At 39.0% G+C, this 26,527-nt stretch overlaps 1 long non-coding RNA gene across 1 annotated transcript in view; it reads right to left on the reverse strand.

Moving 5' to 3' along the window:
- Positions 1-10,922, reverse strand: part of LOC117961593 — a 16,628-nt gene extending 5,706 nt beyond the window's left edge. The window contains exons 1-3 of the long non-coding RNA XR_004660443.1: positions 10,911-10,922; positions 8,424-8,427; positions 3,126-3,129 (exon numbers count right to left, since the gene is read on the reverse strand). This is a non-coding gene — a long non-coding RNA (uncharacterized LOC117961593). The remainder of the gene's footprint in view (positions 1-3,125; positions 3,130-8,423; positions 8,428-10,910) is intronic.
- Positions 10,923-26,527: the final 15,605 nt, after the last annotated feature.

The following is a 26,527-nucleotide window of genomic DNA, read 5'->3' on the forward strand; positions in this document are numbered from 1 at the left end:
CCCCCCCCCCCCCCCCCCCCGAGACTGTGGGAGTTTCAGCGTCTACAGGATGACAAAAGGCACAGCAAGCTCCGGTTGCTCCGTTAACACCAGCACCCCCTTACCCACCAAGCTACCAATCTCTAAGTTCCTTTTTGACCAACTATTTTGCAATATCAAACTGAAATGAGACAATAGTGCTATCAGGTCATCCTTTCTACAACTATGAAGTTAGGCAAGGGTAGGCTGTTCCAAAAATGTCTCCAAACTAAATTTTTTAGCCATGGTGGGGCTCAAGTAGCCAGCTGCCGTTCCTAACTAAAGATTTGCAACAGTCTCACGTCTCTATTTAAGTTTAGCATCTCAGATTACCTACTGTTATATAACATACTTTTTATCTCGTTTTTTCCACACTCTCCCCCAAAAAGTTTTTTTTTAATTTTTTTAATTGTTTTTCACTAACCAATGAATCAATAATGATTGGTTACCAATTAACATAATTGGATCCTGAATCCCCATATGTTACGTCCAAACTCACAAAGAGTCTGGTCGTAACGTACACTTCTGCCTTATATGTTGTTGGAGTAAACTACTTTGTACAACTGCTGGGTGTCTCTTGGCAGGAAATCTTTAACATAGGTCATAATAAGCATGAATGAAACCGGTGTACTATTGTAATCACAGTTCACATGTCCGATATGAATATGAATGATGAATATGAATATACACTGACCTGCCAACTTTTGACAGCCCCCTTTCCTGCGCAAGGGTTAAGTATTTGAATCAAAGAGGTATCAGAGGGACAGTATGTCATAATTGTAACAGCGGAAGACACTGATCACTGTGAGGAACAGAAAGATGTAGTGGTGCAGAATTTTTTTAGTAGCTGGACAGGAGAAAAAGAAATTTTATTGAATTCACATATTTCTGTCTTGATACTCAACACTAACAATTACAGTAAGTGATACAAGCAGCATCATCACGTGGGAGTTGTGGGTTTAGTGAATTGGATTTACAGTATTACAGTCAGTGCACACAGAAAGCACTGCAGCATTGTCTCATTGGCACATTTGGAACAATTATTTAGTTTTCAAGAAAAATAAAGAAATAAAAACTAAATAGAACTCATGTGGAGCTTTTTCGGAATTTGCTCGCTCAAGGCAAACTCAATGAAACATGGCACGGGTGTTTTGAAAAAGAATTGAACCAATTATCCATTTCCTACAATGAATGGATCAAACAGTTATTTTTCCACACTGAGCTTATTTCTTTAAACCCCTAAAAATCCCTTCTGAATCAATAATTACCCAAAAGAAAAATGCGTGAAGGAAGGGAAAATGTTAATGCCAAAATGAGATGAGGTGGCTGAAATGGGTCCTGAAAAGAAAAAAAACAATACCTGCATTCAAAAGTCTTCTGTGTCCAGTTTCGTCTTTTTTCATCTGCACTAATAAATGTGTATACATATTTTATATTTTCATGAATTTCTATGGTGTCTGAGTCTGAAAGCACCTGTCTATGCCAAGGTTAAATACATATTAGGAGATGGAGCTTGTGTCCACCTATACATTGGGGTGTGTGCGTGTGTGTGTGTCTGTGTGTCTGTGTGTGTGTGTGTGTGTGTGTTAGTGTGCGTGGAGGGGGGGAGTCTTTTGGTAAATTGACTGGATGCTCTCGCTGTTGCACTTCCATTTAAACGGCCTGCAGTTTGTGTAAAAATAGACCTGGCGTGAATCTTTAGCGGAGCGGAGAGGCGCTTCTTCTGTGTTGCGCCGTGGCACAGCTGATGGAATATTAAGCATTGACTTGAATGGCTGAGATGGCCGAGGCACATCCAGAAGGCAGTGCAGACGCGCGTAAAAAATAGGGGTTGGACTAACCATTTTTCTCCATAGAAGGGTCAAATGGTGCTTTTGACATAAGGATTAGTGTAAACAAGAGAATGAGAAGGACACAGGAGAGACAAACACAGCATCTAAATCTTTTTTTTTTTTTAAATGCTTGCATGTAGGAAATCACACACACACGCACACAAACACACACCCACACAAACACACACACACACACACACACACACACACACACACACACACACACACACACACACACACACACACACACACACACACACACACATACACCAGAGCCTGGAGAGGCCCAACTCTTCAATGTGACATTGAGCTAATCAGATTTGAGGGAGAAAAGTGTTGGATAAACAAATCGCTCTTTCCATCCCGAGCCCCCCTCTCCTCTATGTCTATCCCACACTCTCATTAATCAGTAGAAGAGCTTTCATAGTGCAGAGAGGGATTCATATTTACTCACTAGTTCATGTTAACAGCCAAATCTACTCCATGGCCATGAATAAACGAATATTTACCCCATAACCACTCTAAACATGGAAAAGCCAACTCCTTCACAAACAGCACAAAGCGTATGAGCAGCAGGGCACCACCAGCCAAATGGAAGGGATTGGGAAACAAATTCTGAATACTGTTAATATGCAAACAACACATGCATGTAGGGTTCAAATCAGAGTGTTTTCATATGAAACTGAGTTTCTGTATGAAAGATTACGGAACAGAAGTTAGTGTAAAGCAGGGATCTGAGCCTGCTATGTAACCAGCAACTACAATAAAACGTATGCACAACAAGTCATATGACATCCTGCAAAATGATGCCAACCGCCGTCCGGTCATGTGAGGACAGGTCACATGACAGCTAAGTCTAACCGACTTTCTCCGGATCCTACATGATTTTGATGAAAAAGTAAACAAGATTTGGGTTACTTTAAGTAATTAAGGAGAGGAACATTTTTAGCCTTCTATTTAGAAGCAGTTTTTGTTTAATCCATTATCCTTGCTTTGCAAGAGTAGTTTGTTTGTGTTGTGAGCCGCTAATCTTCTCAGATGGATTTAAATAAAACAGATGATGATGATGATGATGATGACAATGAAGATGATGATACTATATAATCAATTGAATGATGTTTTATTCAGTCAAAGATCACTTTGACTGATTTTTTACTAATCATAATATAGAAAAACATTTAAAAATGTAAGCTGGTCCACAGTCATTATAGGACGGCTCAGATTGATATATACAGTTATGTATATAGATAGATATAATCTATATTAGACTTAGACTTCTCTTTATTAATCCTTTTGGGATTACTACCGCAAGGAAATTGAAAAAAAAAAAAAAAAAAATATATATATATATATATATATATATATATATATATATATATATATATATATATATATATATATATATATATATATATATATATATATATATATATATATATATATATATATATATATATATATATATATATATATTAAGGAGAACTGGACTTGAAAAAAGTTAGTAAAGGACTAACTAAATGTAAATTATAACCTGGGGACTCACCACATTGAAAACATCATCAATGCTAATGCAGCTAGTGAGAAAACTGAGAACAAAAAGCAAGAAACATAGACATATTTCCAGTGTGTCTCTGGAATCACACACACAAGTAAACACATTCACACCTACAGGGTTTCCAGTTCACCATGAACTGACTAATCACACTACTTTGCATCAGCATTTACAAACATTGTGTAAAAAAACGGCATTTATAAAGGTGAATAAGAGCTCAAGATTAACTTCAACTTTCTCCATGGGTAAAGGTGTTTGGATTCTGTACTTTTACATAGTTATTATATTTATTTTTACAGAAAAATTCAAACAATTTGAAAATTGATCAATAAAGATACTGGAACACATCTGTAGTCCCTTTATCCAACATATGAAAAGAATCAAATTGAGAGGATTTGCTGTTTGTTTGTGAATTAATTATCTTTAGATTTTTGAGCTGTTGGTTAGAAGTCACTTGGGAAATTGTGAAACATCTTTCAGTGTTTTCTATTCAATTCAATTCAATTCAATTTTATTTTATTTATATAGCGCTAAATCACAACCACAGTTATCTCATTGCGTTTTCCATAAAGAGCAGTCTAGACCGTACTCTGTGATGTTTTGTGACTTTGTCTTACAAAGATGATCTCAAAATGTCATCAAGATTCATAGATAATGAAAATGGCAGAGAGGAGCAGAGGAGGGCCACAGAGCCACTGATTGGCTCTGTTGCAGTGATAATGAGACACATGTCACCCTGTCACCTCTCCACCTCTTTAACATGACATGACACCTGCATCACCTTCCAGCTCGCCCACACGGCACCAAAAAATAAAAGTCCATCTGTCTATTCAGTAAGCTAACATTTTGCAAACATGAAGAAAAAACTATCTAGCATTTCAGTGTTCCGTTTGGAAAAGTCAACAGTCATTTATGGCTGCCATGTTCAGGTGTCTGCGTACCAAACACACATATGGATGACCCATTTCTGTGCTCTTGTACTTAACTCTATAGCAAGCTACATACTGTATCCCTTGGTGTATTGGCTGGAAGGAGTTAGAAAAAAACAACATCAAACCTCATGTGCAATTTGATCATTTTAGTTGGAATTAAAATAATTAAAAAAACATGTGTCTCGTATAAAAGTAGCCCACTTTTGTGATTGTTAAGTATTATGAATTTCTATTGTCGCATTCTACAAGATTTAGCCTTTATCACTTATTTGTTTAACATTCAAATAGTTCAAACTAAAGTGCCCATGTGTACAACCAGAACAACTTCTGTTGCCCCATGCAATAAATGCAAGATGTAGCCTTTAGCAGTCAAATACTATGTCTACAAGTACAACCAGAACAACTTAACAACCTAGACAATGTCAGTTTATCCAACTCAGTTGTTTATATGTTTCTTTGCCTATACCGTACATCTCTCAGTCAGTAAATCCATTCATCTGTTTATCTGTGTTCTGTATCTTTCTTAGCTAGAGGCTTTCTCACTCTGCCAAGGGAGAAGGATAACATTCTGCTCGTAGGAGGGCTGGCTGAGCCGCGCTGTTCCTTTTCCATATTTATGACTGAGAGGTGTGCAAAGAATTGCTTCCACACCCCCCTCCCACTTTAGGTCTTCTTCAACATCTTCCAACTATTTATCTATCCATCTGTCCGTCCTTCCACAGTACCTGCTGATCTGTGGGTTTTTTCCTCTGTGCTGATAGGACATTTATGACAGTAAGTTGTTTCAGTTTCAAACAGCATCTCACCTTTTCTTCCATCTCTTTTAAAATCTGACAGTTTAGTTTTTTATCTATAATCTAGCACTCACAGCAGCAATCCATCCAAGAAAAGTTTTTCCCTTCTGCGTGCATTACCTGGTTTTGTCTTTATCTTTGCCTGATGTTAAGTGATCGCTGCTAAGAGTTTTACAGGGGCACATTGTTTTTTGCTTGTTTGGTTGTTTTTGGCTGGACCAGCCGTATAAACATAAACGTCTGTTCCTGACTGAGTGATTAAGTTACATTATTAGTCAGAGTGATCCAAATACATCATTGGTAGGTCAAGTGTTGGAGTTTTCTCATTGGGTGTTGTTCTTTTAAAATGAAAAGGCGCGGTAACATTTTGCTCTTGCTGCAATATTTTCCAAAGGGAAAAGAAGAGCAGACGAGGTAGGTAATCAGGGCAGGCATTTACTTAGCTAGACCACATGCCTATGTGCATAATATCTAGACAGACAAAATGTTGTGGTTTAAATTAACGTTGACCTTGTTTAAAAACACTCTACTACTGTCACTGAAAAAAACTATATTACCCTAAACATATCAATAATTAAATAGTATTCTCAAGCACCTCAAATGCAAAGACCAGCCTTTTTTTCTAATTGTTACAGTTTGAAAATTATTTTTGTTTATTATTAGGTTTGAAGGTATGACTTCTTTTCAGATCTGCTCCTGTTTGCCCTGTTGGGCTGCATCTGAATATTCGAATATGGTAACTGGTAAATAGTAACATTAGGGCCGTGCAAAATGTCAGTCCTGGCTGAGCACTCATTCACACACACTCGTCGGACAGTCCAGCAAAAACGCAGGTCTTTCCATTTGTTGTGAATACCTGCCGCAAAAAGTTAAGTCCGATTAAATTTTTGGACAAAAGCAACCCAACGTCAATCTGCTGTAGACAATCATGTAGCCGGAGATCAGAGTCGTCAGTCCGTGTCGCGGCGTGAGATTCTCTCGCCGCTGGAAAAAAGTTTGAAACACTATGAAGGGGAAAAACGAACCACAAGCACTGAACTGCAGGAGACTGTTTGCTGCAACAACAAGCATTTGCTTCATCTCTCGCTTCATCTTTTTTCTTTCTGTCTTTTTTTCACGAAATAAAGCTGCCTTCAGTTGCGGTCTGAAATGTTGGTTTCCCCGCTGCTATCACCAAAGCTTTGACTATTCGCTGTTGAAATGCACCGAAGCTTCAAAGCACACAAAACGGTATTTGGGAAGAGCCCTTACATTTTTTCACAGCATTATGCTGTTAATGCAAGGGGTCAATTATCGCCTGGTGGTAAAAAATCAGAAGGTCAATGGTTCGATGGCCGCTATAGTCTACATGTCCAAGTGTTCTTCGGCAAGGTGCCAAACCACAGAGTGCCGCCAGAGGCTAAATCGTCTTCAGACGGATAGTCAATGGGTTACAAGATTGAAGTTTTTGTGCTGTCAATTGTATTATATTCAATGTCTAAGTAATTCTGCAGTACTGTACTTACAGTGTGCTCAAAGTTATATTTAAAAAACTGTGATTTGAATGTGATATACCTGGGGGGAAAGTGACGTTAAAACATTGTAGCACTAAACCTTTTCTGGGGAACGCTATGAATGGATGGACAATTCTCTGTAATTGTTTTTGCCTCTTCTGATAAAACACTGATATTCACTGTGTTGGAGCTTAATTGCGATAGGAACATTATAAGATGTAATGTATTTTTTGATTTTATTAGTTTATTTGTCAGGGACCATGCAGACACAAACCCTATACCAGAGATAGCTATACAGCTATTTTACATCTGTGGTTCCTGGGCAAATATGTATAAATATAGTGTATATGAACATCTTTTTTCAACAGTTAGACAACAGTTGGGATCTGGGATACTTTATATGCATATAAAGATGGTTATCAAAAAGTTGATTGGGTTGAGGGTTAATGACCAATCAAAAGAGAAGGAAAACAAACAAGAACACACCCTACAGATAATCAAAGCAAAAAACAATTTTTACATAATGACATGGTAAGCTGAAACATATCATCTTCTCAATCAAATACAACAGACTGACAGTGCAGTTATCATCCTGCCATTTAACCCTTTGATGAGTATCGTCTCTTATACGAGATATCAGCTGACTAGCCTTTGCTGCATTCGGACTTGAACAGTATCTGAGATTCAAACAGCTCCAAGAAAGTGGAAAATAATGCAACAAGTCTTGGTATGAGTGGGACTTCACTGAATGCCCTGGTGGCTGCAAAATTTTAATTGAAGAAACACACCTAATGTGAACATGAAAGTCTCACCGCAGTTTGTGAAATAGACACAAAATTTGTGTCTGTTGATTCGTGTACAAAAGCACGATTATTTTCTTGTGAAACCCAGCATGATTTTTAAACTAATGCATTTCAATTGGAAGCATTGCCAGACTAAATCGTAAATGTGCATGGAACCTCTCAGTTTGAAGGGATACTGACCACAATACCTCTAGATGCAATCAGATAGACATACGACCAATCAAACAACAAACACAACCAACAATTAATAGGGGCAACAAACACAACTTACGACCAATCATCGTGACGTAGACCTGAGCAACACATGTAAGTTGCGGCGGTGTTTGGTCAAATTACAGCTAAACAGTACAGTACTGTACTGAAAACATTTGAGTTGGGTAGGCCGAGTATGACCGTTTGATCAGAGTTTTGTGAGCTTAGTGCATTTCACTGGACACACGTACCTATGCTCCTCTTTCAATCATTGTCTTAAAGCCACCCCATGTTAAATAAACGGTTGTGATTGGTCTTCAGAGGGCCAGGATGCCTAGAAATATGTCTGTATGTGAACAGGGTCAGACGTATGTGCCAGAGCAAATTAAACATGAGTTTGCAGATTTGGCTGGTTCTCAGGCTAAATTTTGTTTTCACGCAATATTAAACTAGAAAAGAATACTATAAAATACAAATAAAAGCTACACAGCAATGCATGTAAAGAGTGAAAAAAGTCCAAGAAACAAGTAAATAAACTATTGTAAACTACGTTGCTAATGATGCGTTCAAGGAGAAATCAAGGCAAAACCCTAAAACTACAACCACTACAAAAAACTCCTGGGCCCATGTTGACAATCCATAGCACACTACTTTGAAGTTTGATTTCAGGTGCAAGGACTTCTTTTAAGATATGACATTTTGCTCTAATCTTCTGAGGACAATGCACTAAAACAGTCTCCTGGGTTGCTGTCCGCCAGGGGAATGTCAGCATCTGCTTTGTATGTATGTAGTTCTTCTGGGTGATACTGTGCTCTGAATCAATAATTCCTTACAATAATTCCACCTGATGTGTTGATGTCTGCAATTTCCACACTGTGGGACAACTAAAAGTTTTCTTATCTTATCTTACCTTATATTTGCTGCTCCAAAGAATAAAGGATATTGAACTGTAGGTGTGTACAGTTACTTATTTGATAGCTGATGTTACTTACAAATGCCAAACTGTTGTAAAATAGAATTTTTAGATTGACACATCTACAAGATTGACACATCTAAAAGAAATAAACAGAAACCATTAACATAACAGTGTCAATGTTCAGACACCATTCCTGGCTATTGGACATTTCCTTAAAAATCCAGTCTAATGCCGTTCCCATGTTCCCATGTAGAAATGTACATGGTCATTTAGTCTAATTAGTATACAAAAATGGCTTCGATAAGAGAAAGCAGATAATATACTTGGCGGCAGGCGGCAGCATAGCTGTACATTACACTGCCGCCTTGGTGTGTGATTTCACATAGCATGCATTTCTGGAAGCAAAAAAGGGTTTGACGTATAACACAACAGCATTGGTGTGTATGTGAGCCTATCTGCATCTTTTATAAACACCGCAAACCCAATCGGTCCTACAACTTTATGTATTACAGCAGCACAACTGTCAGTAGAGAGAAGGACAGAGGCGGACGGACGCAAAGCCTGTCTCCTTGTGTGTGTGCATGTGTGTGAGTGTGTGCGCGCACATGTTTGAGCGAGGGAGAGTGGAAGAGAAGGTGGGCAATATTGCCCGCAATGTTTCTGTATGTCATTTTTAACTTTGGTTACTCTGAACACTGTCCCTGTCAGACCGTCCTGTGGGTCAACTCGTGCATCGTGCTGCAGGTAGTCCCACCAGGCCGGCTGTCCCTTTCACACAGACGTCGGTTCGGCTCTGTGACTACCTCTGTTGCCGGCTTAAATGCAACAGAGCCCCCCCCCCTTTCACACAGATGGCAATGCAGCTTAAACGTGCATCAGTTCCTATTTAAAACGTGGCTATTGATGTTTTAAATGTGATTGTCACATTTCCTCTTATGTTTTTCTGCTCGTTTTTAATTGTAGTGTTATTGGACACTGAAACATGGTGGTTCAGCACGTTGAAAAAAAAAATTGATTGATTGATTGATGTTTAGAAAGGCTGCAAGTCCTTTACAATAAACGGAATAAAAGCCCTGTGGCATCTTTCATCCTCTCCTCTCTCCTCTATTCTCCCTCTGCCGCTGATGTGAAGATACTTCTGACAAAGTGTATTGTTACAGCATTGTTACAACATAACTTGAAGTTTTAACAATTTGTTAACTTTTCTCTAAGGAATGTAGAAACTGAAGGTGAAAGCAAGGCAGGTTGAGACAAAGCCAATAGACATAGGGACTAAATTACATAAATGAACTCCTGGAAAGCACTCAACATTACAGACTAATGACATATTACAGTAGAGCTACTTTTAAATGGGCTAACTGACATATAGAAGATTCTTGGTGAAGCCTTGCAATCTTGCCATTTTCCATGAAACCATTTCCCTTTCATATGTGTCTGTCTGGTGGAGAACTACATCAGAGTTAAGAGTGTCTCCTCTTCTTCTGTCTCTCTCTCTTTGTCTCTCAGTCTTGTTCAAAGCTGCATCTCCTTGTGTGACGTTGATTATGATAATAGACAGGTGATTTTCACAAAAAACTCTGCTGTAATTGTTCATCAGTGAGCAATAATTTTCGACTTGATTTAAAATGGTGTGTGTGTGTGTGTGTGTGTGTGTGTGTGTGTGTGTTTGCTCCTCGAACACACTGAGATAAGTAGTAAAAGAATGAGGCAGGACATAGGTTGGAATTTTAACAAATCTCGAACAGATTAAAATATTTGATGTCATTATAGAGATACAGACAGACAAACAGAAAAATAAATGGTAGGAAAAGGTTAATATAAATAAAAAATGATGGCAGTTAATCTTCATTCTTTGTCATATTAGCTGCGTGGCATCCTGTGCCTCTAATAAATTACAAAATTCTAATCTTAAGTGTTATATACTCCCTAATAGACAGCAGGAGCCAGTGTGAATACCACTAACGCCACTGCTACAGTCCAAACTGTAACACTTACATGGAATTTATTCATTAAACATGATGAGTGCTACTAGTCTTTAATATAGCTTTAATGAACATGGCATGATGACAGACCTTTTGATGGCCCTGGGAGAACGTTACTGAGAATACAGTCAGACGGAATCATTTAAGATTAGAACGGTTAACGGAGACTAGAGACTAGGGCTGAACGATATTGTGTTTTAGCATCGACATCGTGATGTGCGCATGCGCGATAGTTACATCACAGGAGGTTGCGATATTGACGCTAATCCATTTTAACTGCTTGATAGAAAAGTTAGTTAGTTAGTTCATGTTTATTGTCCCCATAGGGAAATTAGATTGCAGTAAAAGATCACATCACATGGTATTCAAACATTAACACAGATAAGTAAACAGAACAAGTAAACTTCTACCGTTCTCCTTTTACATGATTATTACTGCCCGACCCTTCCCCTTTAAGACAGGTAGCCATGTGGGAAACGTGTGTGTGACCTGAGTCCGACAGGGTTTGTTATTTGTGCTTTGGTTTGTTAGTGATGCACATAGATTTGATGAGTAGTCAGTGAAGCTACAGTAGTCAGGGTTTTATGTTCGGAGCAAATACGAACTAAATCATCTGATTAATGCAACATAATTACAACCTCTCCCGGTCATTTACCCCCGCAGAAAGCTGCTACTAGCCAGGCTAAAGCTTATATAGTTAGCCTAAAGAAACATGGGGTCCTTGCAGGTCTGATCAATCAATTAGTCGACCAGCACCTAAAGTTTTAGCCTGGATTGATTATTATATAAACACAATGGTGTCATGCTAGTCAACCATCGTATTTCTACCTAATTTCCCTCTCCAAAATTACTTGGGTGAAGGATTTCTTATTTCCAAATAGAGCTATTTATGTCATCTATAAAAAAATACTTTTTCTTTTTTCAATATATCCCAGGGGGAAAAATATATCACAATGTCCGTTTTTTTGCAATATCGTGCAGGCCTACTGTAGACTAAATCAGGTAGTTAACGTTTACAAAAAATGTTGGGAAACGACACCTCTAGCAGTTCCGTTGGGTCGTTTGTCCTGTCACTTATAATGTACGGATAATCCAAACCCAATAAGGCTAAATTTTATAATTTTTCTTTTTCTGTCAATTAGCAAAGGTGCTTTTAAGCAGTCCATACTGGATAATGCGATGTTTTCCGGTCCCCTACAGGCCACGCCTACAGCTAAGTGTATTGCACAATCCAACCAGTGTCATTACCCGTCTCTCCGCCATTTTCTGTCTTCAGGGTTCCAATCCATTAGAGGCAAAAAGCCCCAAAAAGATTTTAAGCCAGAAGAAAAAAATGCACATAGTATTGCATCCTAGTGTTTGTCTACTTGCTGCTTACATTTCATATGGTTGCCTTGGTTACCTTGTTCACACCCAAACACACACACACACAGACAAACACGCACACACTAAACAGATATATAGAAGTGCTACACACAGACATATCAACTCACATACACTCAACCTCTGTGTAGAGAGAAGTGACTGTGTAATGGCGTCAAACAGCTGCGGATGACCTCACATGACCCTTAAGGTTGTCATGGCAGCGTCAGTCTTGTTCCCACAACACATCCCACTGTTCCATTATTGAGCAACATTATTTATTTATCAAACCTTCACTTTACAGACTTACTTTGTGTGTCTCTCAACATGTGTGGATATTTTTGCCCGCGCATGCTTGTGTGTGTGTGTGTGTGTGTGTGTGTGTGTGTGTGTGTGTGTGTGTGTTTGTGTCTCTTAGATGCATAAGGCTGTGTACCTGCATGCAGAGGCTTGCAGCATTTTAAAATGCTCAAGCCAGGCTGAGATTCCTGTGGGGTGGATTTATAGAGAGGTGGGTAGATAGGTAAGGAGAGAGGCAGGCAAGTAGTGAAATGAAGCTTTATGCACTCAGAGCATTAGTCTGATTAGGACAGCTTACTATCGGCAATACTATTAGTGTTAAGAAGTTAGAACCTATACAAGTAATGTGTGCTGGAATGTTTTCAAGTAGGAATTTGTGGGTCAAGCTGGTTGTTGAGCTTTGATAGGCACAGATATTTCTGAGGGAGACATACATCGTTCACTGGTTGTCAAAGGGAAGTCCACTTCAAATTTTGTTCAAGTTTTATCAGAAAGGCTCTCCAACCATGACAAGAATACTGCTCTGTGAGAAATAAAGGTAACCGAAGAGATGGAGGTGTAACACTGGCCCTGCTGTAACATGTAATAGTTCACAAGCCATACATGTAATAATCAATACCAATACCAGTAGGGTTGGGCATCTTTTTGAACAATTCAGATTCCATTTCTTTGTTTTAATTACGGTTCTTATTGATTTTGATAATTTAAGGGGTGGAGTAGACACAAGTCACATGCTTTTTCCACAGATAACACGATAAGAGGAGCAATGTATTTTTATTCAGTGGTGATTTAACATAAAATAAAGCCACACACACAAAATCGGTGCTTACTGTGCTCATGGCTTCAACACAACTATGCAATGGTAATGTCTTCCATGAGTTCACCTGGTACTCTCAAACAGCAAGTATGTTAAGTTTAGAGATGCACCAATCCGACTTTTTCAGTACTTATACCTTAGAACGTATACAAAGATGGACGGCTTGACAATGCTCCTATGATAAATACTATGGCCACTGGATATTGGCGCCTAAGAACTAACTTAATGTGAAGTGTTTTATGCTGCTTGCACAATCGACCTATCCAGCCGTTTTCTGAGTGAGGATGGTTGAAATGTGACCTGGCCTACCTGGCATATTAGATTCTGTGCATGTGTGCCTGTTGGAGAGTCTGTGTGTGATAACCTTGTGTGTGTTTGCTCCCTGTCACTATCTTAGGCGCCTGCAGTCTGAAGGAAAGCATCTGGTTTCAGCATCTGGACACACATATACACAGACATACACACACAGACACACACACACACACACACACACACACACACTCACTCACACACACACAAATTGGAAGTGTGTTTGATAGAGTCAGTGAGCGGACACCAAGAAGGTTATCTGTGATCAGAGCCTGCAGTTATGACACACATACATAGACACATAAACACACACACACACACACACACACACACACACACACACACACACACACACATACACACACACACAGCCGTGTCTCACTTTGTTTCTCTCTGTACTTTTTTACACATACAGTGCATGATGAAGCAGTAGATATGTACTGTTGGCACCAGCAAATCAGCAACCTCCAGCAGCCTGATAACCCAGACAGATGTTGTCAGTGTCTTCCCTGACTTCCATGTTACATAGGCTAAGAGTATGAACAGAACAGTGAGAGTGCTTGTTGGAATCCAAAAGGAAAAAGGAAACACTGGTACAAATATTACGCAGGTAGTCCTTCTTTATAAAATCTAACTTAATGTGACATAATATTCTAATGGCTAATCTGTCATTTGATTGTATTTTTCCATCTTTTCTTGGCTTCTTTATGCACATTAATACCATTTTTTACTTTAGTGTGCCCAAACTTTCAAGCCCCACTGTAACACAATGTTCTATGCTATGACCACTACTAGTCTACTGTCATTACTAAACGTGCCAAAATGCACAAAGAAGCAGAGGGAACTTTTCCCAGACCATGGAGTTGATTTTGCCTTTGTTTGCTGACCAAACGCTGCTGTGGCTGCCCTCCTTCTGCCACCATTAGCAGAACAAGTCTTAGTATGGCACTGATGAGGAAAAACATAACTTCAATGTCCTGTAAAAGACCCTCAGCTCCTTTGTCTGTCACTGCCTTCTGCCATGTGAATCCCATACACACAACTGTATCTCTTCATCTGTCACACTATCTCTATTGCCTTCTTTTGGTATTTCTTTCTCTGGTTATCTTTCATTCTATCTATCTATGTGAACCTAAAATCAAGGATTCAAAGGTTTATTTGTCAACAACACAAACAATATGAAGTAAAATGCAACGTTAGAAAAGTATCAAAACAAATGTAGCAGTACGGCAGACTATTTTTGCACCCATGACATTTTTTTTTGAAACGAGCCATCACAACTTCTGTCCCCAGTGCTGCTACAGTGCCGTTACAGTCACAGCCGCAGAGAACACAGATGCAGAAGACCCGGAAGCGCTGACCAATCAGAGCCAAAAGGGCTTTTTCAGAAGAGGGACTCAAACAGGCGCTCCAACGCAGCGTTTCAGAAAGAGGGTACATGCAAGTATATTCAGACAGACAGTATGATCAAAATAATGTGTTTTTTAAACATTAAACTATTTATAAATACTAATTATATATATTATTATGTATGTATACTAAATAGAAACAATTAGCACATTATGGGACCTTGAATTATTTTGTCTGGATTTCGTGTCATATTAGATCAGTGATTACTCAGGACCATCCACCATCTCCTGACAGCACACAATAATGGCATGATATTTACTACAGTGTGCTTAAGTGCACAATCAGTTCCGCAGCATCATCAAAACTCAACATTCCCTATACTTACTGTGCACATTACTGATGCAATTTTAAAGTAGCTTCATGTGTGTAATGTTAATTGTGTATCTGAGGATTGAGCAGATGAATGGATGTGTATCTGTTTGTGTCCCTCCCTTCAGGAAACTGTAGGGACCAATGACAGGCCCTTGTGGAGCAATTTGAGTCTATGAAGATGTACTAGTGGGACACTGAGAGCTAATTAGAGCAGCAGAGGAGTGTGTAGACTGTTCATCTAAATATCTGCAGTACATCTGTGATACATTTCTTATGGCTTGGCACCCAAAGTGTTGGCGCCCTGCTTTCGGTGGGTTCCATCCTGACAAGGTCATTAATATGGTTCAATGAGCATCAAGTCCCAGGATGCATCTCAAAGTATCTAGCTGAATTTCTAATATTATGCATTGATATCGTTGGAACAACGAGTTGAGGTAGTACAAGTTCTTCTTTTCTCTTTATTATATCTAGGCTGTGAAGGACGCAGTGCAATGTGAATGGCTTATGGAACTCATGTAAATGGACTGTTCTTGTATTGAGCTTTTCTAGTCTTAATGACTACTCAAAGCACTTTTACATAGTACAGGAACTATTCACCATTCACACACATTCATACATTGTGGTCGAGGCTGCCGTACAAGGCTCATCAAATAAGCATTCACACACATCTGTGTGGCAGCGCTTTAAATAGCTGCGGCCCTGAAGCTCGAAAATGCATTTCATTGCAATGTACCTGTACATGTGTAATGACAATAAAGTTGAATCTCATCATCTCACATCTACACTCCAGTGCGCAGCATCAGGGGTAACTCGGTGTATAAGGGCACTTTAACATGGGACTGCTTTGCCAGGGATCGAACCACCTTTAGATTGGCTGTCAACCGCTCTAGCACTGACCCACAGCCACCACGTTTGCGTGTGCGTGCGTGTGTGTGTGTGTGTGTGTGTGTGTATGTTTATAAATAGCCTACATGTCACTTGACAGACTAAATGAGATCCCCTCCTGTATAGGCTTTAACACTCTTTTTCCCAGAAGCAGCACAATGCTATCTATACAGTAGTGGCCAACAAGGATGAGCTATAGTCTTTTGTTGTACCATTTATAAAACCATCTGCATCCACTTTTTTTGAGCATCGGAAAATGACTATTGAAAGTGTAAAGTGAACATGAATTGTGTGTGAAACAGCTGGCGGACCATTTCTATGGCAGATGAAATTTTCAAATCACCCTTACACTCAGTAAGTGTGTAAGGGAGTGTTAAGGACTATTATTTTACGTTTCTACATTTAGAAATATTTTGGATCAATATGTTTAGTTTTTTCATTAATAAAACGTGATCAAATATGTCTGAAATATTTTATTTATGAGACAATTGTAATGCTTTTATTAATTAGCTAGCAGGCTACATTTATTAAAAATTCAACATTTCAGTTGGTGTTAAGTGGAGCATCTGTCATAGTGTGATTGGTTATGTCGCTGTCAGTCCCCTGGTCTATATCCTATCCACCAATCACTCGGATAAAAACGCCTCTTTAGTGACCCCGCTCCATCTCCCCACTATATAGTGTGTGCATGTGCATTCGGTTATCAGAGTGAGACTAAAATGGAAAGATTGTTATTAAAAAAGCTAAACCTAATGATGCTTACACACAGGTGGCATTGATTCTTAATTTTCAATGAAGCTGATTATGTGTCAGTTAAACTTTTCATCCCCAGTTCTGGATTCCAATCTCCAAACTGTACTTGTAAGAAGTGGCTCTGTCATGAGTTGACCAATAGCCTACTTCACGGCTTTATTATTGAGTTAATAGGCTCTGTACATGTTGTCTGCTCTCCATTTCCTAAGGTCCTTAAAAACATTTTTTGACTGCTTTTTTTTTAAAGGGCACGCCCACGGAGAAAAACATAAATCGGCGCCTATGTACCAGTGTAGGCACCGGCGGAGCAATTTTTTTGCAGAGTTCAAAAGCTTAATTCTAAAATCTTTCCTCAAAAATGTAAAAATTACTTTATAAGGTAAGAGGACAGTTTTTTTTTTTTTCTCTTCAAATATTTATTCTCGTAAATTGACCAATTAAGTCTTGGACCTTCTTAGTCATTTTTTCCAAGTAAATAAAAAAGTCCCAGTTAAAAAACATCTGCAAATCCGCCAACTACAGCCATGGAAAATGCTACTTCCCCAAGCTCAGGATAGTACCGAAAATGATCTGCCACTTCACTGACCTTGGTAAGAAGGGCATCAATTGGAGGTACAGAAACAAGAAAATCCACTAGCGTCTAACAAAGACGGGATTGCGTCGATGCAACCCTGACCCAAACAGAGATCTGTGTTTGTACTGGTGCCCTCAAGCAGCACTGCAGGTGAATTCACACAAAAATGAAGATCTGTGTGTTTTTCTGCCTTGTCTCTGGCTCAACATTTGGCGTGCTACTGCCTCTTGATGAGTTTTTATAAATAGAGACTGTATACAAATGCACAGAGAGAGCCAAACATAGATGTTATCAATTGGCAGTATATTGTGGTATAAATACATCAGGGATGACGGCGCTGGTGCAGAGAGAGATGGAGTGATGAACAGTGATAGAAAGATGGAACTAAAGTAACATATTGTGACAAGTCAATTCCACCCGCTCACTGGGGAACAATGAAGCAAAAAAACTCTCTTTATAACAGTGTGTTTAGACACACAAACACTCAGTGGTGCCACCTTACCAGCAATTTTTAACTTCAATATCAAAACCAGCTTTCCAGCAGAGGAGAAATGCAGTGGCCAAGGATTGTAATAGGAAGCAAAACAAGCAACACGTAAACTGAAGAGAATCTGACATGAGGAGGACAGGAGATGTCTCTGTATTGGGTTTATATTTTGTGTGTGCAAGAGAAGTGTGTGTGTGTGTGTGTGTGTGTGTGTGTGTGTGTGTGTGTGTGTGTGTGTGTGTGTGTGTGTGAGAGAGAGAGAGAGAGAGAGAGAGAGACAATAACTCATTGGGGTGGGAGGCGCGTGGATAAGTATTTTCTGTCATATGTACAATGTTAAAAATAACAACATTCAAATAATGAGGCAAATGCATTGTAGAAAAATCCCTGTGAACTAAAACATTCACATTTCCAACTGTTCTGAACGCTCTCCTCTTGGCTAACTCTTAGCCGGTCTGCTCTGATTGGTCATCTGCTCCACGTAGGCAGAACTGGAGTGTTTATTTTAAGCTACAGCAGTGTTAACATTGCGTATGATCTAAACTTGGGTCACTTTACTGCTGGGACCAGTTGTCCAGTTGTAAAGTATTTGGCTTACAAGTCTTTATTGGTAAGTTTTCACAGTACATAGTCCTGCTAAATACTTTGTGCAGTAGCTACAGCTTTAACTAGTGAAATTGGAGAAAACTCTGGCCAATCAGAGCAGAGCTTAAAGACAAAGGCGCTGCTACAGAGCGTCTCATGCTGAGGGTGAATACAGGGGCAGCAGCCATAAGCAGTATAAGGAAAGAGTAAAGTGTGTTTTTTTTTTAAAACAATAAATCATGCAAACATGTTCTAGTACAAACACAAAGACAAGAGAGCTTTTCTGTTTTTCAGTACTACATATCAATGTTTTTAAGTTTTCAAAAATGTTCAAAATGTATATATATATATATATCAGTGTTTCTGCTTTCTACATTCAGCAGCGGCAAACCGCAAAATTGTTGTCGCTGCTCCTTCAGCTGTTAATGAAAAATCATGTAGTGGTAATTAGACAACATTATTGTTCGTATTTTGACACAAAGATTACGGCAGTAGCTTATTAGTGGTCATAGTAAGTAAAAATGTGATCAGAGATGCACATTGCAAAAGGTGTCTGAAATGATTCATTGGCTATGTGTGATGTCTTTGAAGCTGAACAGACTTACACGGGTACATTTAGGCCAAAACTGATTCTGATCCAAAAACCTTTCTGTGAGTAAGGACAGGGGAGGGGCAATAACATTATGTCCTGGCATGTAATTTAAGACAGGATGCTTTTGAGAAACAATTGCAAGTAAAGCAAACTGTTGCAAAAAGGGAACCAAATACCTTTTTTAGTGAGGTAAGGTTACTTTTTGACAACTTTTTGAGAGCTATTCACCCATCACTTCAAGCAACCAAACCATTTCACATGCTAATTATTAATATGTTGCATCTAGTTACATTCAAACACATATGGTTGTATTTTTTTATTATGAACATTCATGGATAAGACTACTGCCCTGTAACAATTCACTACGCTCCTGGAATGTTTCACTAACCAAAGTAATCAGGATCCATTATCATTAACCACATACAAACTGTATTATACATGCGCTATGCCGCTGTACAATAACATGATACCTGTTGAGTAACCGTGGTAACATCCACTGCCTGTGTTTCTTCACTGCAATCATATCTTGATTGCAACTGAAACATTTCATTTTTCTAGTCAAAGTTAGAAACGTACTTACATAGCCTCCCGGAAGGCAGATCAAGCTATTCACTACCAAAAAAATGTTTTTTTTTACCATTTTATTGTCTTTACCTGCTGTTTCCCTATAACGACAATTCCAGCGTGAATTGAACTCAAGGGTTAATAAGGTGTGTACTGAGTCGATTGTTCTCTGGGATCTGTTTTCATGCTAATCAAACGTGTCTCTAGCTTGAAATAATCTACTGCAAACTACTACTACTGTAGGGCATGGGGTAAAAGTGTTCGCAAAGTGTCTATACAGCGTCAACAGGGGTTGCCATTGTTGTTTATGTGTGAGTGACGTCAAAATTGTAACTGGGAGTACAAAAATCCGGTACAAGTTCACGGTTAGTGAGTTACGGGTGTGACTGCTGTTCCAGGGCACATTCATGGGTAGAAGATTGTGAAAACACAAATTCAGGTTATCTGGAACGCAGGACAAGTTACTGGATAGCGGTTGTACAGCAATCATTGTTTGACTGGTCATGCCTCTTTTCCAAGATGGCTACTGCATGTAAACATGCCACTGTCTGTGCTACTTTATAATGAATGTTTTTAATAAACTGTCTGTACACTTACAAAGTCACAATGCTTCGGTTTACATGTAGGTTCCCTCATTATGCTACCGCTGAAGTGAGGTGCTATTTTGAGCCTTGAAAAGCAATTTACCCTATGCTCTGAAAGCTAGCGTTAGCAGCTAACCACCGGTTTGCGGTAGCTTATTTGAAGCTAGAGACACATTAGATTAGCATGAAAACAGATCCCAGATTAATTTTGTGCTGGATTTGTCCTTTAAGTGTCAGCAGTAAGTTTGTACGTTAAATATTTACAGTGACTAATTTATTTTCGCTCATCAGATGAGGTATTTAAATTGGAAATAACTTTACTGAGGACATAAATTTGGTCCATGATTGAAATATTTGAGTCATTAGTGATTTTGTTAAATATTCCACAAATTCTATGTACATTTACTCACTTTAGGCAAACATATGGAATACATTATTTTCCCTAGCACAATACAGTTAAAAGCCTGTTGTTTTTGCTTTGCCATTTCAAACCCCTCCATTCCCCCCTCTCTGCTTATTGTTATCCACATTCCATCTGTCAGGCTGTAACATTCCTTCTTTATCTCTCCCTCACGCGCCATCTCTCTGTACAACTGGCTGGAAACTTTGCTTCACCATCTTCCTGTCTGTGTGTGTCAGAGTTAGGACAGTAAGGATCTGGGGCTGTGAACAAACACTGTTCCCATTAGCTGTGAGCTAACAGCGAAACATCTCTGTAGTGTGTGTGTGAGTGTGTGTGTGTGTGTGTGTGTGTGTATGTGTGTGTGTCCTTAATGATGTGTTAGCCCCTGTTATTCCTGTCTCAGTTGGGAGATATATCATAAAAGAGTGAGGGGTTGGGGTGAGCAGAGAGAGAAATAGGAGAAGAGAGACAAAGTGAGAGAAATAATAGACAGAGAGTCATCTTCACTTCTCATTGAGACAATCTAAAAAAGGCCACATGGGTACTAGAACAAAAAGGACAGGGGGAAACAGAAGATGGAGGTAAAGAAGTCAGCAAGATGAAAAGCACATAAGAGACTGAAAGGGTAGCTGTTGATAGGAAAAAAAATGAGGAAGAAATTGCAAGATATTTGTCCAATTTGCTTTTCTCAGTCTGTTTGAAGACAAAGACCAAACTTAATCGAATATGCCACCAACTATATATAGTCTGTTTAGTTGTATAGCTGACCCAAATGTGTCGAAGCTTAGAATGTTGCCATGGTAATCAACGTCCAGATCAATGTTTGAATTATTGTTTTTTATCCTCTCCAAAAAAACTGTGTTTGGGTGTTTGCTTTGATTTCTTTTTCTCCTTCTTTGTTTTTTTGGTCCTGTCTTGTCTCCATGTGTTTGTGTCTAAGTTTCCTTCCCGGTCTTGTGTGGTAGTCTGTGTTGTATTCCTGCGAGTGTCTGTATGGTCGGTCCTGTTTTATTTTGAAGGTTTGTCTCTGTCTCGTCTGGTCTCCGTATTACTTCTTGTCTGTCTGAATGACCGGCCCCGCCCTGATGTGATTCAAGTAAAGTATGACCTGTTCCTCGTTACCTCTTATATTTAACCTTTGTATTCTGTTTGTCTTTTGTAAGATTGTTCTTGCATCTTTGTGCGGTGTTATTCAGTGGCCTGTTGCACGTTTGAATGTGTTATTTCCTGTTCTTGTGACCTGTTATCACCATGAGTTTTTCCCCTGCCTTTGTTCTCTGTTTTTGTTTTTTTTTACCCCCTGGACATTTGTGAATTTTAGCTTTTTGGATTTGGGTTTTTGATCTAGTGAATCCTGTGTTTGTGTTGCTTTTGTTTTTTGTGAACAATAAAGATTTGGAAACTCTCTCCTGCCTAACTGCCCTTCTCTGCTTTTGGGTTCTCATTCTGCTTTCATCAAAATTATTCATGAGAACTATGTTTAAATTACCAATGCACAAATACTACCAAGACATTCTCTTACAGATTAGATGTGGACTTATTGACTGCTGCCAGTTCAGTCACCTTTTGACAGGTACAACTGGCATTTCATGATACTATTAGCCCTCTTGAATATCAGTCTTTCAAATCGTTTTGGGCAGCAGAATTAGATTTTTCAGCTAGCATTTCTACTGAAACAATCCCCGCTTGCCTGATCAGCCTCCATCTCGTTCCCAATCTCCTACAAAAAGACCTAGTGCCTGGTAGGCAGATAAGATGCCGATTATTTGTCAGAGGGCTAACCAACTCCATTTACCAAGGGCAAGCATTTTTTCTAAGGAGACAATCCTGGAGCCGGACTTTCCCAAAGTAACTAACATTTATTTATACCTAATATGCCTATTCTTGTTAGATATTTTCACTTTCTTACTGAATTAATGCTGTTTTATACATACAATACATGTATTAGTGTGAGCAGACTCCTAAATATCATGGAAAGTCCATAATGATAACTGGTTCTTTAACTAGAAAACAATCTCAGACTAGGAGGCCGTTCACTGAGAGGTTATGGTTAAAGTTTGGTCTGGGATTATTGAAACATGGTTGTAGTATGCAGCATCCTGATTGGTGGAAAATGCTTGCAGAAAGAAATGGCTGTTGTGACGTAAAGATGTCACTGTCAAAAAGGCTGAAGCGAAAAGTTGTTGTGGAAAAGCCCAGTCGCGTGCATTTTAAGTAGCCGCATGCATCTATGTTGTTCTTATAATGCATCCATAGATTTACTGCTCCAGCCGAGAGAAAGGTTTGTTTAGCCAGCAACTAAGTTCATAAGAATTTGTCAAATATCAAGATTTGTGGCAAACTAAGATAAACAGTCAGACTACAAACTGACAGGTTTTGTTTTAGCTCGTTGGTTGCAGAGTAGAGCTGTGTTTGTGTGAAACACGGCAGTGGATGAGTGACTGAGCAGATTGAAATATCCTTTATTTTTTGTTTACATTTTCAAAGTTTTTTTTTTACTTAGTAACGGATGAAATTTTTAATGTAGCGACATACAAAATTACAAAAACATTTAAAATGTAGGCAAGTACATTTTAAAATACTGATTTTAAAAACTACTTCAAAAATAACAAAATACACAACCAAACTGCTTGATACAGTAACGTGGGCAAATTAATTTTGTTACTTTCCACCCCTGTGCATTACCCCAAAAATACTGAATAGCCCATTAAATAAGGAATAGTAATCCCACCGTATTCATTTCTTTAATTTATTGACCATGTGAGTGCAAGCATCATGGAGGTAGAAGCTATCAGCGGTCCAAAAAGTATAGTATAATTTCAAAATGTGCGAAGATGTCAAACAAAAGGTCAATTGCCAGATATAGTGTACCTAATGGAAGCTGCACAAATCTACAATGAGTTTGGCAGATCACCTGAAAACTTTGCCTTGATGAAGTATGATTGCATCCTTTTCCTGTCCAAGCCTGCCCTCCACTGTAAAGTTAGAATGTATTGTTGCTGTCATTGTCTGTATTTAGTCAGTGAGTGAATAGTACACAATGTGTGTGTTTTTTTGTTGTTTTTTAAAGATTGTTTTTGAGCGTTGTTAGGCCTTTTTTCACAGGACAGATGAAGATATGAAAGGGGAGAGAGAGGGAGAATGACAGCAGCAAAAGGGCTTCAGGTCAGAGTGAAACCTGCAGCAGTTGCGTCGAGGAGTAAACCTCTATGTACGAGCGCCTACTCTACCGACTGAGCTATCCGGCCACCCGATAAATATGTTTTGATATGATTGTAATTTAAAATGTTTAGTCAGGACCACACAAGAAAGAACAACTGACATATATTGAAACCATAAAGGACATACTATATTGTGTAGTGTGCACGTTTTTCATAGCAACCAAGTCTGAGAGCAAATCTCCACAACAAAAGACAGCATGCTGAAGCAAACTGGTAATTTATGTGCTTTTCATTCAGCTGTATCCTGCTGCTTATTCTATATCTAGTGATAGTTTGCGCGTAATTACAGTATGTGCAATGCTTCAGTTGAAAAGTTCAAACCTATTCATGTTCAACAAAGACGTTTTGTGTTTTAAATTAGTGGCAAGCCTTACATGCTCAAACAGGATTGACATTACATAGCCAATCAATTATACCTGCAGCCACAAACAATGGAAATAATGAACAGAATCATACAGTCACTTCTGCCCAATGAACCCTTCCCCACTCACTTCATTACTGCATTAATACAACTCCCCACACATTACTTACATTTGCAATCAATGAAAATTAGCAATTAGCCTCCAAATTAGCAATTAAGTATATAATTACATCAACAATATGCTAACGAGACCTTGCTAATAACTAGCTGGATCCTCATCAACAGAGGCCTTTGATTGCTGTAGTCTTGCAAGGGCCTACAGGCTTTTGTTCTCTGAAATGACTGAACATGTAAGATGTGTTAAATGGAAAGAACAGCAGTATAAACATGCGTAGAATCAAACACAATTAAGTTTAAGAGTAGCAGCAAGGACACAAACCAACAAATGAACCCATAAGAGTATTCTTCAGTGTATTTAACCTATTGTCTCAGGTGTGGAGATAAGGTCAACACGTCACCTTTTTAAATTGAGGGAATTTGCAGCACGACTCATATGCACAAATACTGGTTGAAAAGGCATCATGTAAATGTCACATTTCTCATTCATCCAAGCAAAGTAAAGTACAAAGATAATCATACCAACAGTTACAAAAAAAAGTGTATTCGTCAGAGATAGACCGCTTTGGGGTCTGAGGGTATTTTAAGACTCTCAGATAATTTTTGCATGCTCTGATTTGTTGTTAATTTAAACTAATCTGGAATGGAAGCCAATCAATGGAAGCCCGCGCCTTTTCCCCTACCCTCCGCTTGATGTGTGTTGCCATTCAAAATCCCTTTGACACGGGAAACAACAACCTTCAAGTTAGCAAGCTACAAGCTGAAACTGTTTTTAATTAGTTTTAAATACAATTTGGATCGCGCAACAAGTCAGGCCTCTTGGTTTTTTCGGGGAATGATTGTAATGCTTTACAAAGAATATGTTTAGGGCATTTACTCTCTACTAACAGGGATGTTTTGGGTCCGAACGGAGGCATTGCTGTGGAAAAAATACACACAGCTCAAGAGATTGTGGCTTTATCTGTTGTTGATACTGCCGGTAAAGTGAATGGCATTACCCCTTAAACAACAATGACTTAAACTTTAACCTACAACATCTGTTGTTGAGAGTGCAGCCTGTCTAGCAGCTGAGTAGACAGAGCAGAGCGGGCAACTCGGCAGTTCACAAACTTTTTGAACCAATATAAGCCGCTCTGTTTTACTCTACGAAACATGCATGCAGGCTGAAATTCAACCGTGCCATTTTATCGGGATAAAGCTATAAACAGAAGGTCACTCCGCTAGCTGCTAAGCTAATATGCAATGATAAACACTCCAGCTGTAACGTTAATGTGTCTACCTCAGCTGAGAATGGAGAAATGTCTTTGTCTTCCCTACTGTGTATGTTGTTATGTGTCATGGAACATTCCTCTCCCCAACTCCCAAAGGTTGGATTTGCTCCATCTTTGATGATGAGTTTTGTTTCGAAAACCTTGAATCTATGTAATACACAATGTCATCAGACCCAATCCATGTCATTAGATACAATGTGGTTCATTCTTATGCCCTCTACCCTGTTGCAGCACAGACCACGAAGCCGCTGCTCCTGTCTTAACTCTTCAGGCAAAAAAGCAGTAGAAGTGGGTGTACAAGTGTCTCGGTCAAAAGTAGTTAAACCAACTTCAGGAACAGAAACGAGCCGCGCTGCTGTGCATGGCATTTCTCTGCTCTTCTATCACCCCATCACAGGAATCGGTGTACAGCCTCTCATGCTGATTCCTGTTACTCTGTTACATAATGATGCAGCTAGTGCTGTGTTTAACTGAAAAATTGTGAGTTGACTCTGGGCTTCTCAACTAATACAGTGGACACTAAGCAAGAGTGGGGGTTTATGTCTAGAACACACACACACACACACACACACACACACACACACACACACACACACACACACACACACACACATGGTAAGACTGTCTGTCATCTCTCTCTTTCTATCTATCTATCTATCTATCTATCTATCTATCTCTGTATCTATCTATCTATCTATCTATCTGTCTGTCTGTCTGTCTGTCTGTCTCTGAATACCAGTTTTGCCCTATTCTTTTTAATCCGTTTGGCACTTGGACATATCAGTTTATCAAACTTGTAGATACACTCCTGCTGAAGCTGTTAAAAAGTCAGCACCCTGGGGCATCTGGTAGAGTGCTTGGCCATAAATAGAGGTTCACTCCTCGACGCAGCGGATGCGAGTTTGACACCAACCTTCTGCCCTTTTCTGCATGTCATTCTCCCTCTTTCTACCCTTTCATGTCATCATCTGTCTTATAAAATAAAGGCCTAAAATATCCAAAAGATTATCTTAAAAAAAAGAATTTGCTCAGTCATTATGTGTGGTAAATTTGCTTTTTCTGCTCTGGGGGCTTTCTAGAGCTTAGCATCATCAGAAGATGATTAG

This window comes from Etheostoma cragini, chromosome 2 (genome assembly GCF_013103735.1).
Source record: "Etheostoma cragini isolate CJK2018 chromosome 2, CSU_Ecrag_1.0, whole genome shotgun sequence".
In the NCBI taxonomy this organism is placed as follows: Eukaryota; Metazoa; Chordata; class Actinopteri; order Perciformes; family Percidae; genus Etheostoma; species Etheostoma cragini.